Source organism: Cryptomeria japonica, chromosome 6 (assembly GCF_030272615.1).
Source record: "Cryptomeria japonica chromosome 6, Sugi_1.0, whole genome shotgun sequence".
NCBI lineage: Eukaryota > Viridiplantae > Streptophyta > Pinopsida > Cupressales > Cupressaceae > Cryptomeria > Cryptomeria japonica.
Genome location: NC_081410.1, coordinates 470,881,338 through 470,902,667, shown reverse-complemented (window position 1 = coordinate 470,902,667; position 21,330 = coordinate 470,881,338).

The window sequence follows — 21,330 nt, the reverse complement described above, 5'->3', positions numbered from 1 at the left end:
TTTGAGTGTTGGTCAATTAGATGAAAAGGGATTTCAGTTACAATTAAAGAATGGTAAATGCAAAATCATGAACAAAACTAGATTGGAGATTGCAACCGGTAATCAGACTAAAGGTAATATCTTTCATTTGAACAACACTGATAAGACATGCATGATTGCACATATTGATGAAAGTTGGTTATGGCATAAGAGACTTTGTCATGTGAATTTTGATTGCATTGTAAAGATCAATTCAACTAAGGCAGTAAGGGATTTACATAAGATATTGAAACCTCATAATCTGGTATGTAAGGAATGTCAAATGGGAAAGAAAGTTAGAACAACTTTCAAGAGTATTTATGAGAAATCCAATAATGTTCTTGATTTAATTCGTACTGACTTGTGTGGTTCGGCAAGAACAAGAAGTCTATAGGGAGATAGATAGTTTATGATAATTATTGATGATTATTCTAGAATGTGTTGGGTTACTTTTCTCAGGGAGAAATCAAAAGCTTTTGGAAAATTCAAGTTATACAAGGCAATGGTAGAGAATGAAACCAATAAGAAAATCAAATGTTTGAGATCTGATCAAGGAGAAGAATTTGCATCTAAGGAATTTAATACATTATGTGAAGTGAATGGAATCAAAAGATAGCTATCAACACCCCAGACACCTTAGCAGAATGGAATTATGGAAAGGAAGAACATAACTATTCTGGAAGCAACTAGAAGCAAGATATTGGAAGCAAATCTACCTCATGTGTACTAGAGAGAAGTAGTGAATACAATGGTTTACACTTTCAATAGAGTTCACATCAAAGGTGAAACCGGTAAGACCCCTTATGAACTATGGTTTGGTAATACTCCTACTCTTAAATACTTCAGAATATTTGGAAGCAAAGGCTATATTAGGAGAGATTAGTATATTGGTAAATTTGATCCTAGAAGTGATGAAGGAATATTTCTTGGTTATTCATCTAAGAGCAAGGCATACGAATGTTTTAATAAAAGATTGCAGAAGATCATTGAAAGTGCTAATGTGAAGATAGATGAACACTTTAGAGGAAATTGAAGGTCTGTAGATTCTAAACCGACAGTTGAGATGATCATAAATGAACCAATACAGAGTGCACTAGTGCAGAATGTGGATCCAATGATACCAGCATCATCAGAGAATTCCATAGTGACTGAAGAACAGAAACATGTGAATAAACCCAGGTATGTAAGATTGAATCACTCAGAAAATCAGATAATTGGGAATAAGTATCAAGGTGTTATGAAAAGAGGAAGACTGGCAAATGAAGAGGTATTCTTAATTTCTCAAATTGAAATATCATCTATTATTGAAGCATGTCAAGATGAACATTGGATAAAAGCAATGGAAGATGAATTAGAACAAATTGAAAGGAATAATACATGGACATTAGTTCCCCGACCTAAAGACAAAAATCTGATTGGAACTAAATGGGTATATAGGAATAAAATTAATGAATATGGCAAGGTAATCAAGAACAAAGAAAGATTAGTGTGTAAAGGATATTCACAGAAGGAGGGAATTGATTATAATGAAACCTTTGCACCAGTAGCTAGAATTGAGGTAGTTAGATTATTTCTTGCATTTGCAGCTCATAAGAACTATAAAGTATATCAGATGGATGTAAAATGCGCATTTCTGAATGGTGATCTTGAAGAGGAAGTTTACATTGACCAACCTGATGGATTTTCATTGACAAATGTTAAAGATATGGTTTGCAGATTAAGGAAAGCTTTGTATGGATTGAAGCAAGCTCCTAGAGCTTGGTATGCTAGATTGGACAAATATCTTTTGAAGCTTGGTTACACTAAAGGTAATGCTGACAACAAATTATATTTCAAAGTGACTTATGACGACGTCTTGGTTATTGAAGTTTTTGTTGATGATATCATTTTTGGAGGAGAAGATGGATTGTGTAAGGACTTTGCTAACAAGATGCAGGAAGAATTTGAAATGTCTATGATTGGGGAGATAAAATTCTTTTTAGGATTGCAGATTTCACAAACTGATAAAGGTATATTTATATGTCAAACAAAATATTTAAAGCAACTATTGAAGAAATTTGGTATGGAAAACTCTAAACCGATAAGTACTCCTATGACTACAACTAATAAATTGACATTGAAGGATGATTCAACTCTTGTTAATCTGACAAGATACAAATCTATGATTGGAGGTTTACTGTATTTGACACAAACTAGGCCTGATATAATGAATGTAGTAGGTATTGTTTCAAGATTTAAGAGTAATCCTAAAGAAAATCATGAATCAATGGTAAAAAGGATTTTCCGGTATCTACAAGGCACAACAAATCTTGGTTTATGGTATCCTAAAGATGAAAATTTTGAATTATGTGCATACACCGATGCAAATTGGGTAGGAGGTGTAGATGACAGAAAGAGTACCACTGGTAGAGCATTCTTTCTTGGTAGCAAATTTATTTCATGGATAAGCAAGAAGTGGAGTTGTACATCATTATCAACAACATAATCAAAATATGTTGCAACAACAACTAATTGTACTCAAGTATTATGGATTAAGCAAATGTTGAAGGACATAAAGGTAAAATGCAAAGAACCTATAATCATCTATTGTGACAATTCAACAACAATTGATATATCAAAGAATCCGGTATTTCACTTTAAGACTAAGCATATTTCTATCAAATATAATTTTTTAAAAGAGAATGTTGAAGCAAAATAAGTAAGATTAGTTTATGTAAATACTAAAGAGAAGATTGCAGATATCTTTACAAATCTTTTGCCTAAGGAAAATTTTGAATATCTCAGAGAGCATCTTGGGGTAATACCCTCACCTCTAGAGACTTAGATAATTGAAGATTGGCATCAAACTGGCAGAAACTTACAGAGAAATATTTTTTCCAGTTTTGATGGAGGAGAGCTACTTCTCAGGGGGAGTAGTTGTATATATGTTTTGGTATTTTTTTTGTATTTCTTTGGCATTTGATGTCAAAGGGGAGAGAGATCTATGGAAAAACATTCTTGGGAGAGAGATCTATGAGATATTATTCATTGGGGGAGAGATATATAATCTTTGTATTTTGAATTCCGGTATTGATCTATTTGGGAGATTGTTGATTTTTGGTTTTTGGCATTCTGCTTTGGCACTTAGATGTTTTTCCATCTAGTGTTGCCATCAATGCCAAAGGGGGAGATTGTTGGTATTATGGATGTGTTGCATTAGTTTTTTCATTGATGTCAACAAATATCCTTCTGGAGATCTACATTGTTGATTTAGCACTATGGTTATATTGGTTTACTGTTGAACCGACACATTATGCTCACCGACAAGGTCAGTGACTTATGCACAGTCACTGGTATATGCTCACCGATAGATTATATGGTTCACCGGCCCTGATGATGATTTGTTATCATCTAGAGATCACTTTATTATGTCGAAGACATGGTTTGGATACTTGGTTTTGGTGTTTTGGTTATTGGTCTAACCGGGTTGACATATTTTCTATTACCGACAGATTGGTCTAGGTTATGGACCGGTATGCGTTATCTATTCCAGATCAGCACAACATGTTATGTAGATGTTTTATTGATTGAATATTGTTGTAAATGTATTGAGCCAACATGATGCATCACATCAAGACTTATTTGTAATTGATTTAATTGTAATATTCTTAGTGAGCCAACCTACACATTTGGTCTTAGGTTTTGCATATATGTAAGATCTCATTTGTGACATGGTAGACAAGGATAAGGTTATGGTATGGTATTGTAACATTGTATGTGTGAATATTGAAGATCATATGAGCAGACCATAGAGAAGGTTCAAGGAAGGTTTGAAGGTGTTTATCAGAGCTTAACCGATACTGAATCCAACATTGGAGATGCTATTTTGAGCAGTACATTATTCTAGGATTTAACCATCCTACTGTAGTCATCGTGACTCCCATTTGAGCAGTGTGCTTTAGGCGGTTGGCCTCTCTGCATGTGCATACCCCATTTGTATACACATACTATCTGTAGTAGTATCATCTGATTGTGATTAAGGTTTCCCACCGTGGTTTTTCCCTTTACAGGGTTTCCACGTCAAAATCTCTATGTTATGGATGTTGTTTCTCTTTCTGTTTCATGCATTAAGTTTCACATGTATTGATATTAATTTCTAATCTGTTAACCGATAATTATTTTGGTTTATCGGTATTAATTATCAAGTTTGATTAAGTTATAGTTGAGTTGAAATTCATTAACAACTGATTCACCCCCCCCCCCTCTTAGTTGCCCTTCCGATTCCTAACACTTTCAACAACTCCATTTTGCTAAGGGGTTCTAGGAGCAGATATCTATTTTCTAATTCCAATCCTTTCACAAAATGAATCAAACTCACTAGATGTGAATTCTCCTCCTCTGTCAGATCTCAGACACTTCAGCTTCAACCCTGTCTTTGTCTCTACCTTAGCTTTGAATATCTTGAATTTCTCCAGTGTTTCTAATTTGTCTCTTAGAAAAGTGACCCACATCATTCTAGAGTAGTCATCAATCAACAACATGAAATATCTATCACTTTGCATGCCTCTCACTCTTATAGGACCACACAAGTCAATATGCACAAGATCCAATAAACCATTAGATGTATACAACTTACTTTTGAATGAAATTCTTGTTTGCTTTCTCAACTGACATTATTTACATACCAAATTAGAAGGTTTCACAATTTTAGGAAAATCTCTAACAGCTTGAGTAGAACTTATCTTATCATGCAATCAAAATTAACATGACACATCCTTCTATGCCACAACCAACTTTCATCTATCTAAGAAATCAAACAACTTTTCTCACCGGAATTCAAGTGAAAGATATTACCTTTAGTCTTAGTCCTTGATGCAATCTCTATACCAGAGGCATTTAGAATCTTGCATTTACCACTCTTGAATTGCAAATCATATCCCTTATCAACCATTTGTCCAACACTTAGAAGATTATCCTTTAAACCTTCAACATACAAGACATCATCAGTATTATGCTTACCATAAAAGGAAATAGAACCTCTACCACGAATCGCACAAGCTTTATCATCTCCAAATCTCAATATACCACCATCATACCTCTCCATATTCACAAATTTTCTTTTATCACCTATCATATGATGTGAACAACCACTGTCAATTACCCATTCATCTTTCTCTTTAATCTTAGTAGCCAAGACTTTCTCCTCAACAATGCAGCTTGTAGAATTCACTGGTACCAAATCATCTTCCTTGATATCAATAAATATTGTAGACATCCAAATCGGTCCACTTAATTAAATGAATACTTAGTATTTATTTAATTATTTAACCATCAATCAACAATTAATTAAATTCATCTTAACCCTCTTATCCTATTAATTAAATAAATTATTGAATTTATTTAATTTAATTCATTAAACCATGTTCTAACAATTAATTAAATAAATAAAGCATATTTGTTTAATTAACCCCTCTCCAAATTTAAAAGAAATCAACATTTATTTAAATCCCTAAAATCCTCTCTCTCACATTTAAATAAATAAATATTATTTAAAATCCCTAAAACCCTCCCACTTGCATTCTCCTACAAATGCAAGTTGTATAATTTTAGTTGAAATAAATGAATTTTATTTTAATTAGAATCCCATTTTATCCTCACCCACTTGCTCACTAACTTCTTTCTATATTATTCTAACCCCCTTCTATATTCTTCTAACCCCTTCTAATTAGCCTAATCCCCCTCCTAATCATTTGCACATTCCTTAAGAAAAAGATCACTTCTCAAAATATGCAAAGTCTTCACAAACCATTAAAGGCTTTCTGTCTCCAACAATTTACCCTCCAAAGTCTTCAATAACCATTTATGGTTAACTCAAACTCAACCCTTGGTTAGATACTTTCTCTCTAAATCAACCAAACCTTTAACTCATGAGTCTCTTCAAGCATCATTGCTTAGACAATGATTATCCCTTTAACTCTTGTACAAGAGTTTATCCATTGGATATAAGCATTACCCTTGGATAAAATCTTTATCCACTAACTCAAGCCTAACCAAACCCTCCTAGGGTAACCCTCATGTCATCTCAAGAATTTAATGCTTCTTCCCTCTCCTCTCAAGGCCTCTCATAGTGACACTTGCTATCACTAAATTGGGTTGAAAACCATCACATTGATCACAAACCCATCAATCCTAGCCCTTCACAAGCTCACTCAATCTTGGCCATTCAATCAACATTTTTCCCTATAAAAGGATCTCATTCCTCAAGGAAAAAAAAAGCATTAGAGTATTGTTACTATGCTTGCACAAAATTACTAAGTTTCTCATAGAAACTCTAGTTTGTGCCTTTGCATAATTCATAGAGCTACATTCTCAACCACGCTCAATACTCCATTTGACATCCATGGTTTTATGCTAGAAGCTGAGAGCTACAATCAAGCAAGGATTTTTGGATCTTGGAGAGGAGATGAACAAGGAAGAGCCAACATCATCAAACATAGGGGGAGTATTAGAGTTGTCTAGCTCTTTATTTTCCTATTTGCTTTGTTACTAATCTTTCTTGATATGCTTTTGAAATGGATTCATCTTCATGTTATGCTTATGGTTGAAAGTTTCCTAACATGATTTCCTTGTGATTGTCCACTAATCTCTTTCTCATAGCATCAAATACAGATTCATCTTCTGAATTCCCATTCTCAGATTCTTCATCTATCACACCTTCATCAACAACATAATAACATCTCTTTTGATATATGTACTTTTGGTTAGGCTTATAAGGCTTATCATATTTATCATGCTTCTCATATCTATCATGCTAATCAGATCTATCATATTTATCATGTTTATCATATCTTGACATTCTTTCAGGACACAAAGAAGAGAAATGTCTTATCTTATTACAAGAGAAACATTTCAAAGGTAGCTTTCCATCATACTTACCGACTCCCTTAGGAAATCTCCAAGCAATAAGTGCTTCAAGATCATCCAACTCTCTTTCATGTTCTTCCATTTCTCTCATTTTTCTTTCATATCTAGAAATCCTAGATGAACTCTCTCTCGGATCATACATCTGCTTCCCGAATATAGAGGCTTTAAATGCAGTCTCAAATTTTCCATTTTATTCTCCAAATTCACTCAACTCAAAAGAAACAAGCTTACCAACCAACATATCTCTTGTCACAATAGTCACAGTCCAGATCTCATCAATAGAAGCAACTTTAGATTCGTAAGTAGGAGGCAAAGATATCAACACTTTAGCAAAAATCTCATCTTCTTCTAGAGTTCCACCGGCACATCTGATGTTCATGACAAGTTCATTCACTTTAGCCATAAAGGATGTTATGTTCTCATCTTCTCCCATCTTCAAGATCTCATACTTCCCTTTCAAACTCTGCAACTTAATAACTTTGACATGTTTATCTCCTTCATACAAGATCTCTAACTTTTCCTAGATCTCATGTGAAGTCTGCAAACCCATCACATTAGTCATCTCTGAATCAATCAAGGCACTTAGTAATGCTTCTTTATCTCTTATGTTATTTTCAACATCCTTGATCTCACCTGCAGTAACCGAACCATTCTGGGGAACGTTGTAGGCATTCTTTGTAATCTTCCAATAATAACACTCCATCTGATCCTTCCATACAGTGTAATTATTTCCATCAAATCATGAACTCTCTTTCTTGAAGACATAGGTTGTCATCCCGGATTTCCTCAAGTGGTCAAGCTTCTTCCAAAGGATCTATCTCTAATACCAATTGTTGGTAACAACAATGAAGGAAAACTGAGAGGGGGGGGGGTGAATCATTTTTCACCAAATTAAACAATATAAGAACAACTACAAATTTGATCAACTGTAGCAAGAGTAAAGATAAGAAAAATAACAAAAACACAGATAACACCAAGATTTTTGATGTGGAAAACTCGGTTAAGGTAAAAAAAACATGGTGGGGACCTACCCACAATAAGATGATACTCTGCAGTAGTATGTTTAAATATTAAAGTGGGGAATACACATGCATTTAGGTACACTGCCTAGAGATCACTTCTCAAAATACAATGACCTAGAAAGATACAACCCTCAAGGAAGGTTCATTACCTTACAATAACATTCAGACTACAATCTTGTTAAGATGAAATGAAAGAATTGCATCTCCAAATACCTGATGACAGTTTTGGTTAAGCACATTGTCTGCCTTGCAACACACTCTCCTTAACACTTCACATAGAAAGATAAATTTGCTTGTTTGTACATACACCACTCTCTGATAATGAAAACACAACCACCATACCCAAATTACATGAATATAGCACCTATTTATATAAATCATCAACCTTCACTACAAGGTCACTCAACCCTTAACACCTAATTACAAAATTACATCTCACGATACATAAACCAACCACCAGACCAATAAAATATCATAGACAACATAGCATGGACCCAAATAAAATCCTTGAACATGCAACACCACCAGAAATCTCGCCAAGATCAACGCAACACGCTACACCACCAAAAATACCGCATAACACGAAGAACATCACCAAACTCATAAGATCTTCAATAATGCACACAATGATCAATGCTGACCACAAAAACATATAAGACATGACTAGGAAACACCAATAAGAAAGTTAGAACCATCCGCAATAGCTACACCAACACCTTATAATCAAATCTCCATCGATCAACACACTAACACTTAAGAACACTCAACAACAGCAACTCGGAGTAGAAAGAAATTGTGGAGCACCAAATCACGAACCATTTGTATTGAAGATACACATGAACATTCTAAATAATCTCCCAATTCTGCAACCAAGGATATAATCATACTGGAGCACAACAAATCAAATAGAAACTTAACTCTTTGCAATTACTGGATCACCAAAACATTGGAATACGTTGACATCAATGACAACAACATATCCTAGCAGCAACAATATCCAACACTTATAAGTACATATATAAGCATAATGATCAATTCTTCCACAATTGAAGCATTTGAAGGGTAACTTACCTTTGTACTTTCTAGATCCTTTCTTTAGTCTTCTTACAAATTTTGCTTCTATCTCATCCATGTCATTTCTTTGTGTAGGTTCATCTTTAATCTTCTTGCTAGCTTTGAATGTAGCATCTTTTTTCTATTTTCACAACTCATCAGATCAACAATCTGAAAGGTAAAGAGTGAGGCATACAACTGATCCTAGATGTATTTGTCCATATCATCAATTTTTCTGATAGCATACTTTTTAAGTTTGTAGCATTTAGGCAATATCAACATCACATTTCTCACAACTTCACTTTCTTCTAATTTACCACCATTACACTTAATTTCACTCACGATCTCATTTATTTGGTATTTATAGATTTCAATGTTCTCATCAACAAATATTCTCAAGTTCTAAAACTTGTGCTTAAGATATGTCAACTTGGCTTGCTTTGTCAAGTCTCATCACCTTCACATACAATAATCAGCATCTTTGAGTTCTCTTTAGTAGACTTCAACCCAACAACTTTAAAAAATACTGCATCACTTAAACAATTGATAATTGCAACTTTAGCCTTTGCATCGTTCTCATGTACCTTAACCTAATATGGAGTCTAAAGAGCATTTTTCAGAGCCCTATACCCATTTTTAATTCTCTCCCATATTCTAGTTACTAGAGATTTCAAATGAAATTCCATTATTTCCTTCCAATAAGAGTAACTTGTGCCATGAAACCTTGGTTCTTTGACACTAACTTCTTGCACCATTCTAGATCGTCTTTAAGTGGATTAAGCTTCTCTAAGAGGAACCAAGTTCTGATACCAATTGTTGAACACACCACAGGACTAAGGGGGGGGGGGGGGGGGGTTGAATCAATATAGACCTCAAAACACTATACTTCTGATCAATTAATCTTCAAAACACACTTAATTGGCTACTATTATTATAAAACATGAAAGCAAAAAGAACAACATACACATGAACACCAAACTTTTGTGAAAAACCCTAAATAGGGAAAAACCACGGTGAGAATCACACTCACAATATGAACAGTTGATTATAATTTTTAGGCTCAAGGCCAATGAAATCACTACCCCTAAAGGGACTTGCAAGAGTAAGACACACAACCTTAGGGAAAGATACAAATGTGCATAAAATACTAAAATAACACACCTTTGGTAGGTGTAGAGGATCAAATGAACTGGAATGAACAATATTTCCTGATCATGAAATTATCCTTGAACCACTATTTCTAGCGATCAATATATCATAACAAACACATCTGACAACAACCACTATCTCAAAGCTCTTCACAAACTATCATTCACACTTCTATTATACCAAATTTGTGTGTGCATCATCCAGACCCACTTCACATCAATTCACATACATCCCATACTCAACTCATACATCCACACTCCTATATATACAAGATAATTCATTTAAAACCCTTAACTAGGTCAGCAACAAAAATATATATATATATATAATTACATAACTTAGGCCACTTAGACAAAAATAATCAAATGTGGTCCACTCTAAGAGATACACAGGACCCAAACACATCACAACATACTTTTTAAATGATTCAAATGAACCACACACACTAACACATCCTCCAAGGTCAACATCAAATGAAACATGTAGTTGAACAATGTAGCATGTCAATCGGTTGGCCCAAAACCATTTTCCAATGTACCAAACTTAATGTGGATCCACACATGCCATGGTGAGACATGTATTAACATAAACATTCAACCACTTGATAGTCTTGAAAATGATTGTGCAAAAAACCTTCATGCTTTAGTCAAAATATTGGTCATTTTGAATTTATTTGGCTCTTTGTCTCATGTTTCAGGCTTAGGGTTTAGGTTTTATGCATTATTGATTGTCTTTGTTAAAACCCCTAAACCTGTTATAATTTTGCATTTCTTTTTCACTTAAAGTTGAGGGTCATGTCGTCGTTGGAGGGGCCATATATTTTCATAGGGTATTAGTTTATTTAGTTGTCCCTTATTATCTCCCTAAGTCTAGTGTATGCTTTATTTTTAACCCCGTGGACAGGTCCCCCATTTTATTTTCTAAGCTTATGCCTACCCTGATCATCCTAGGTGGGTCCTATTTAATTTTTATTCAATCGGCGCCTTATTTTCTTAAGTCTAAACCTTAATATTTATGCCAATGTCCCGACGCTAAAGATCGAGCTACTAAAGGTTCATCAATTTGCACATGCGATCAACGAACGATCATATTTTAATCAACTCAAAAAGGTGCTCGATGGTTAATTAGCTGAAGGTGGCGGGTACTGTGGCCTCAGGACAAAGATCGAGCAGATCAGATGGTCCTCACAACCTCATAGTTGAAGATGCACGAAGGATAAGGACTGTGACATCACGAGATGATGTCACGTGTCCAAGGTGGGCCGAGGTGAGCTGATGGTGGGTCCACTAACCGAGACGAAGTGGATGGTGAGCTGGAGGTGCGTGCTACATCCTACCTTTGATGGGTCCACTTGCCACATATGATGATCAATGCCAGATTGACCAATATAGATCATGTGATGCGCCAACATGGAGAAGATAAATGGTCCTATTTCAAACTTAATTCAAATGTAAATTGGAGCCATTTCTTCACTCCCACAAGTAGTAATGGTAGATGGGACAGTGACTCTTCATTCCAAAATGATAATAAAAACATTTTCAGAGCTATTTTTGATTCACAAAGAAATTCAGAGGTGATCAAAAGGTGATTCTTGAGATGGAGAAGATTGGAATGAGTTCTTGCAGTGCGAAATTAGGGTTCATCTGGTGCATACAAAGTTGTAAGTTGCACAATCTTTCTTCTGTGTTTTTAGAGCAGTTGAAGTGCAATTTGTGTGAAAATTGTAAGGAAAAGATTGTAAATTTCTCTAGGGTTTAGAATTTAGAATAAGAGGTAATATTTCACACATTTCTGTGTTGTAGTTGATATTATCCTGTTAAGCCCTATTTTTCTTTTTCCCTTTGTGGGTATTTGAAAAGAAACCCTAGTCTAGTAAGATGGCTCCCCTACGAAACAACTTAGGACAAGCTGAATATCTGAAGAGAAACATTTTTGATGATTTTATCGATCAATTAAAGCCCTCAACCAATGATAGATATCAAGGGAAGAGACTTGTTCAGGAAAAAACCCTAGGAGAAGGGTCAACTGTTAAATTATACCACATCGCAAATGCTAGGTTACCGATGACTAGGGTAGAAATGTTCAAATTGTGGTATGCACAAAGAAATTTGCAATCCAAATTTTCAAGTGCTTGGAAATATGACTTGGGAAAGTTGGTAGTGCTGAATGTATTCATGGATGTGGACCTTCTCAAAGTTGTTGCAAATTCGAGGGTTATAAGAGAAAATGAGGTAGAGATTTTGTTGACAATCAGGAGGGAGGAATTCCAAGAGATTTTTGATTTATATGAACCTTCTGCTACCCTGGTGCAGATAGATTTGAATGAGTTGAAGGTATAATATTATAGGATGAAGGGTTTCATCAGAACTAGCCTCATTCCGGCTCATTCGGCAAAAGCAAGAGAGACAACTTACCATATTGGCCCTAGTTCACAGGAGCCTTTTCCCATTGGTGCTTTTGCCACCTATTTTCAGGTCACCTTCTTCTCTCTGTGTTAGATCTTAGGATTCAATCCTATTATATTCATGCCACCTGATTTTATGTATATGGCCATACAAATTCAGCATCCAAATTTTACAATGATCTTTGACTTTTCCCCATACCTTGAGGAGAAGATTCATGAGGGGTTGCAAGATGTCAAGAGTGGTGTATTTGGCACTCATTTCTACTGGTATTCCTTGCTAATGCACATGTTCCTATATAGAAATTCAGATTACTTTGAGGGTACCATGAATCTCAGAAGAACAATTGACAACAATGAGGTGCCAGTGCAACTTTGGAACATGGATATGTCTTGGGATAGGCAGGAGGCTAGTTTTGTGAGGTTTGATAATAATTTTGCTTCTAGATTGAGGAAGAGATTAACAGTGAATCCACCAAGGATTCCCACACAACTACATGATTTTATAAGACCTAAAGAGAGGCTTCCACTTTTGAGAATTGAGCACAATTGGGGGGACATTATCCCTTATCCTTTCAGTACAGTAATTAGAGTTTATGGCTTCCCTAGTGAGCCACATGTATTACCTTTAAATGTTCCCGTGAGATTGGGTTTTTTTGAAGTGATGCGGCAAATAGGGTGCATACATGATAAGGAGTTGAAGGGGAGAGGCAAAGTAACTATTTTACATGATTATACTATTATTCCATATTTTATGATTATTAAAGGGGGATATGTGCATTTTGACAAAAAATTTGCACCATATCATTTAGGGCTAAAGGGTTTTACAATATGTTCAAGGAAAGAATTAAAAGAGGTCCAGTGCCCCATGAGCATAACTTCCCTAAGGATATAATAAGGAAAGAGTTTGACTTCATGACTCAAAATTGGAGGAAGGAGAAATGGATAGCTTTTAGGAAGCTATGGGCTATAGTGCAGAGAATGGATCCAAGCTATGATCCATTAAGAGATTTCACTCCATTTTGTGCCAAAGTTGATTGTGTAATGAATAACTTTTTAGAATTTATTCTTGCATTGAAAGAAAAGAGGACCAAACTTGAAGAAGTCCATGGCCAGTAGGTTGAGAGAAGAAATTTACAATGACCTGAACCCATAACACCAGAAGAGGTAACCTTGATCAATCAAATGAGAACGAAACCACCAGGCCCACGACCTCCTCCACCTCAAAGAACAAATGGGCTAGAATAAGGATGACCTAGTTATGAGCCTTCTCCAAAGAGGGTAAGAAAAGAGACAAGCAGTGAAGAGAAAATTAGCAGTGATAGTGAAAAGTTGGTGAGGAGAAAAGGAAAGAAAATAATGAACACAAAACCACCCCCAAAATTACAAGAAAAACATTTTAAGGGGGTCAAAATCATTGATCTTGAAAAATCAAAAAAGAGTCCCTCACCACCACATATTCCCTTTTCACCTCCAAGGAAGTTTGAAGAACAAGCAGTGGAACAACACATGGAAGAACAACAAGAGGAGGATACTCTTGTAGTGATAGATGTAGATATGTAGTTTGGTATCCCTCCTGTTCCACCAACATTAGAATTGGACCCCACTCCTTTAGATATTCAAGGTAGAGCCTTCAGAGATGCAAGAAAGGAGGCATGTGATAAATTTATTGAGGATGAGGCTTTTTTAAGAAGTCGGCCTTCTTGCAATTTGTATAGAAAATGAAAATAAGGGAATAAAAAAGGAGTGTTGGCAATTTGGAATTAATTACATGTTGCATTGATGTTTTGTCATTGATGGCAACATCGGTAGTTTTGGTTGTTTACTGGTTTCCGATTGGTTCTGGTAGAGTGGTTGCTTATGATATTGATCCGGTAGGATCTAGTATTATTTGGTTTGTGGAATTGGTTTGGATCTATCATTCATGCTATTCTGATGTGTATCACGATCAGTTGGTTCAGGATTTGATCACTCAGGAGCTATCATTTGTTCTAGTAAGCCTTTTGGTCACTAGTAAGGGTTTTACCGACAGAGCTTTGTTGAAGATCTTTTGATGCATGTGATAAGTGGTATTGGTGTGGCTTCTAGATGGCTTTCAGGATGTTGTTGGCTATCTTGTTCATGTTTCAGTTCATTGGTGGTGTTAGATTTGGTTTATGACGACCTATTTTGGGTCCGGTGTTATCTAGGTTATGGACCAATTTCCATAACGTGTTGGAGGATGTTCTTGATGCGTTATCGATGAGGTTTAATGATTGGTTTACATTGTTTTTGGCCTAAGCCAACTTGGTTGATCATTGGATTATGGTTTTATGTTATGAATTTATTGTATTATCTTTTAGGTGGCTGACCTAATTGTTTAGATCCTAGGTTGGTATAAATATGATGTAAGATCTCTTTGTAGATCATGGTATGCGGGTTGATAGGAAAAGGTTATTGGATGATCTATGTGCGAATAATGTTGTAATCATATGCAGAAGGTTTGGTCGATCATAGGTGATGGAATTGATTTTGTAAGAGAGGTTTAAGGCCCCTGGTATTGAGCTTAACCAGAACTATACTAAGGCATAGGAGATACTATACTTGCAGTTCACTCTTCTTTCTGGATTGTATTCTGATGTTTATGTAGTCAATGAGGCTCCTTTTGTGATGAGCAGTGCGCTCTAGGCTATTGGCCTTCCTACATGTGCAGGCCTCTCATATTGTAATCACATACTTGTTGCAAAAGTATTATCTGACTGCGGGTAGGCTTCCCACTATGGTTTTTCCCTTTACCGAGTTGTCCACGTACAAATATTGGTGTCATGTGTTATGGATGGATAGTAACTATTTTGTGATTTATGTTTATGTTTAAATTCTTTATCAGTCGTTCTGGTATTTGGTTTATGCTTTCGGTATTAAGTTTATGTGTTTCAGTGATAAGGATTGTCATGCCCAAACTTTTGGGCAAAACACAACCAACAAATTTTTTTTTTAAAACACTAAATTACATGTAACCATTGCTTAATGAGTTGATATATCTTAACAAGTTGTTCCAAGCGAATTCTTAAATGATATTGAATACTATCATAACAAATATGATAACTCCTATTATCAAGCAGATAGAATAAATTCTATAAGAGTAATAATAATTTCACTCAAAAGTCCCTTTCATTACAATTGTGCCTATTAATACTTAATTAGATCCATTTCTACTAAATAGACATTAATAAAATTTATCTGACTGGATATCAATCATTTACTAAATATCAAGCTTCCTCCATCCTGTTACTACATCCTTCCTAAATAGCTTACTTAATTAGGGCTTCTATTAATTTTGCAAATGTGAAATGCACTAAGCAAGTTTCGTCTTAACTATGTGTGAGCTAACTCTAACCACTAACTCAATTAAGCGGAAATAACTTAAATAGAATTAAATTGCGGTTTACTAAATGACTTAATTATTATCTCATTGATCTTAACTAATAAATTAATTTAGCCCCTTAATTTGACGTAGGTAAAATTAATCTCCAATAACCAATAATTGATTTTAGGAACTAATTAAGTTAGTCCTAGAACTTAGTTTATAATGTCTAAAAATTTTATTTTTTTTTATTATTCAATAATTAAAAGAATTTAAATTAAATCAATGAAAGGGGTCAATTAAATTCAAATGAATGTTTTCCTATAAAGCTTCACCTCATATACCTATATCAAGGAGGCTAAAATTTAATCCCTATAGATACATAAATTTCAACAGAAATTAAATTTCCTAAAAGATTGACTTCATGAGTACTTAATTAAAACATTATATTTTTCTTCTTTAAATAAATACCTATGTTTATCACAACCATAAAATATAAGCACTAAGAATAAATATTTAATCCAAAATCTGCCTTATTCTTATATATTTTCAAACTCCATATATATATATATATATAATAATTTCTGCTTAGTTATAGAAATCCCCATGCAAACCCTAATCTAAAAACATAATATAAAATACCTCTTATTTTTAAAATTTTCTTACTTTCTTCTTTTCTACCCTAGCCCTACCCGGGCTAGGGTTTTATTCTTTCTTGTTTTTGTTTTGCAGGGCGAGCTCACCCAGCGGCGACCATGGCGGCTATGGCAAAAGGGGGAGGAGAGGCGAAGCATTGGAAGGACAGCGGCAACATTTGTAAGGGCGGGTGGAGGCCGAGAGTAGCTCCCCGCAGGGACGGCTGCGCCGTCACTGTGGGTTGCCGCCCATAGTGGAGGCCGAAGCCTCCCACTGTGGGTTGCGGCCCACAGTGGTGGCTGCGACCGTCACTGGGGAACCCGCCGCCCACTGAGCGGAGGGGGCCGCCCTGCGAGGATGACCGCAGGGGCCGAGCCCTCTCCAAAGTTTATTTTTTTATTTTTTATTATTTTTTTTTTTTTGTTGTTTTAATTTTTTTTTTGTAATTAAAGTTTTGCTATGTGTTATTTTCTTTTAGATTGCTAAGATTATTAAAAGTATATATTACATAAATATATATATAATTATGTATATATATTTGCATATGATGTATAAGTATATTTTTAGAAAAGAAAGAAAACGAATTTCATTTAAACTTAATTAAATGAATATGAATTTATTTATATATATATTTAAATACCTATTTTTAACTGCATATTAAATTTAGAGCATTCTTGAAAATCTAAATTGTTATTCAGTTTGTTTGAAAGCCATTTTAACAAAAAAATCAAAGGTTATGAATTAAATAAATGTATATACATCTTTGTAATTTAAATGCCAAGTAATTTATTAAAATTGACAGAGGTATGTAAATTTAAAACGCATCTGTTTAGATCTAGAAATTATTTATTTTCAATAAGGTTGTTTAACTCTGGATCTTATTCTCTGCATAAAAACAAATGATAGTATTTAAATAATTCTGACAGCAACTTACTCTTCTAGAAATTACTAAAATAAAACTATAGAGATGGTTATTCTACTTTAGACATTATTTCCTACAATTAAAATAAAATCACAGATTTAAATAAACTAACATTGCACTTTCAAGAACAGATCTAATTTGTTCGTTTCCAGCCTTCCACTTGCATGCTAAACTATTGCATTATTATTTTTTATTTATTTTTTCATAAGCATAAAGGAATAAAATAAAATTTCTTGCTTTTCAAAAAAAAATATAATATATTCATCAAATACCAATCTCCAAACTTTAGGAACTAAATCTAGAATTATTCATTTCCTTTCTGCAATATAGCATAATAAAGTATTTCAGCTCTCTAAAGTATATTTTAAATACATAATAACCGTCAATACAAATGGATCTCTCATTTCTATTAAATGAGGATCTTAAAAATATTATGCTTTTCTTTTCGAAAATAAAAACAACATAGTTTCCCATAACATAGCTGCAACTTAAAAACATTAATTTTTCCATTCCCAAATCTTTTCTATAACCAAATAAATCCAGCAGACTTCTACTTGTCCTTTTTCCTTTCTTCCAACAACCTGCAATTAATACATAGGCTATAACCATGGAGTGCTCACCTCCCAGCCTACGCTAACTAGTAGCCACCCCCGAGCTCGGAGAACCAAGCCCTAGACAGGTAACACACATGCAAACACAAAAGACAAGGGAAAACACAATCTCAAACACAATCCCAACCCAGGCTACACTGCACCACACATTTGTGATGTCTTTTCAAGGGTGGTAGTGGACCAAGTACCCTGAGGAGACTGCAAGTATGGTAAAACATATAGCCACCTCATGGCAAACCAAATACATCAAGTATATCAACCCCACATTCCTTATGCCCCCCCAAGGCATTCATGCCTTATTTCCCTCCTTATGACCCCCAATGCATAAACAAGCCATGCAGCAAGGGTCACATAAAATCCCTTGTGATCACTCTCATAACGAGAGCCTCTCACTCGAGGGCTGTTACTTCTACCACCCACAAGACCATCCTCTCTCCCAAGAGTAGGAGGTCTTGATTACTCCCAAAACACATAAATTGCATAAGCACAAAACACCAAATAAATTTCCAAGGAATACATGCAAGGAAAACTAACCTTTAACACAAGCAATTCTTCTAATACAACATGCAATAAGAAAACATTACAAGAAAGGTGAAATCAACCTTCAACTGCCCAAGGGTATGCTAGTTTTGTCGAGGATGAGTAGCCCAATTCCACAAGTCTTTCCTTTCTATACTTAGCCAAATTCTTAATTCAAAGTCTAACCTTTTTTTTTCCTTTCAAACTTTCTTGTCTCCAAAAATGGAGAGGGTGATTACCCACAAAATCTCCCTTTCTTTCTTAAGAAGACACTAGCCAGAGTTCTCACAAGTTTCTAAAACTGAAAAGGAAGGTAAGGTAAAATGGGAAAGGAAACTTTCATTCAAAAAGGAAGGTTAACAACTTAGCTCAAGCCTCCTAATTTCAATTTTCTCACAACTTAGAAAAGCCACTTTTTAGGGTGTCTAAATGGTCACATGAGAGTTGAAACATGCCTAAAATTACTCCTAACCCTTAGGTATACCTTATGGGCTTTAGGAAACCCTAATAAACTACCCCTAGGAGTCCATTTAACCCTTTTTAAACCCCTCTGAAGTTAATTTTCGGGTCAAACCTAAGTTGAATACCCCAAAGATTCTCTACCTAAGGCAATTATGGAATCACATTAAATTTAATTGAAAAAGCTATAGTTAAACAATTCCCTCCAAGAGACAAATTTAAAAACTCAAACATAAATCAACACGTGTCAAGTGACACGAAGAAAATACTTTTACAAAATTGCACATGAAATCTTGTCTCTTGTTGGATTTAAATAAATTAAATAAATAACATTTAACACACATGCATCATTTCCTATTATGAATAAAATACGACACAAACGGGGTGTTGTCTCTCCAAATAGACAAACCCTGGTTTTACGAACATACATAGTTCTAGGTTTGGTTCTCCATAATATTTCCATGGTCACATGGATATCTTTTCCTGCGCCACTCAAATACACATTAGTAATTTCCAATAACCTCGTATAATATTAAACACATGAATTAGAATACACATCAAACACTTCGCATACAATTTACATTTGAACAATTCAATATATCTCATATCCAAATAAATCCACATAAGCAATTATCATAATTCTCATAATTTTGATCCACACATAAACATACATCCTAATTCTATCATCATAGTAAAGTCTTGCAAATCCAATATGACATACATCATCTCCAATTTATCCTATTCTAGAATCATATAGAGTTCTATATCATAAAGCATACAAATGAGCATCAACATACATCAATGTTATCCAAATCATGGAATCATATAAGTTCTAAACCTAGATATAACTGGCATATATTAGATCAAGATTATCCAATCAGTGGATCTTTAGGATTTCAAATTCATAACACATCCAAATGTACACCACAAGGTGAAATAATTCTATAACTTGGTTCAATTACTTTTCTCACCAATCTATCTGTCTAACACAGTCCATTCTATTGAATTATATAGCATTTATTAATAGGGTCAAAAATGGTCAACTAAGTAAATCAAAGCTTGGTTTGGGGAAGGCCCTACAAGGATTTAAATGCTTAAAGTTATTTAATCCAGTGATAACTGATTCACCTCTCCCTCTCATTTGTCCTCTAGTTATCTGAGTTGTCTAACAATTGGTATCAGAACTTGGTCCTCTCTGCAGAAGCTTAATTGCTTGAGGAAGATCCTATGACATCTAGCAGTTCAAGTTCATCTACTATTGTTTTCCAGAGAGAAATTCCTAGGCTTGATGGAAAAAATTAAAAGGTATGGAAGATTCATATGGATACTCATCTAAGATGTCTTGGAATGGAGATTTGTGAGATCGCTAAGAATGGTGTTGCATCATTTAATCCAGCATCTGGCAATCCTCCTCCAATTGGTCTGGATAAAGAGCTTGAGAATGATTGTAGAGATAGAGAAGCCCTTTTGTGTGCACTTCATGATCAAAAAATTATGGGAATAACTGACAAATTTATGTAGAGCATCATGGATCCTCCCATAATCATATTGCAACTTATCATTCTTTCTTCTTCAAAAACTCAACTCTTCTTGTTTCACCTTCTTTCACTAGGCTTCACTAAGATGCCCAAATAGAACTCTCAACCTCACCAACTTGTTCCAACACTTCCTACGGAATCTACATACCCTATTCCACTTTACCCAATAGGCTTAACTCACCCTATCAACCGGGTCACTCGCAAACCCTTACCTGGGTCCCTAAATAGGCCAATCCCTAGTAGCCTTGTTTAGCGGGTAATATAACCTTTACTCAAAAGAATCCCAAAACAATTGCAAAAAAAATTATATATCTGAATACCCTTTTGGAATTTACATAACATATGTGAAAATAAATAATGGGTCTTTTGGACAAAATACTCATACTAGCACCCTGCTACACACCAACTAGGCCCAATTAGCCCTCTTTTCCAAAGAAAGTACCCACAAATGGTATGACCACAACACCAAACCAAAAAAAAGTCTTAAAAAATGTTTCAAAATAATGTATTTTCTAGGTTTCAAAGCAAGACTCACTCATTTGATAGGTTAGATACGAAAACCCTTTTAAAATGGCTTAAAAACTAGGGCCTCCTTGTTAAAACCCCAAAACTCACTTCCAGATCTTGCAACTTGGTATTCACCATTAATTTACCATCCCCTAACATTATTTCACATAAAAACACTACCTCCTTAAGGTAGATCTTCTGGTGCTATACTCATGCTTCCATTTTCATGCTTTTCCTCACTCAATCTCT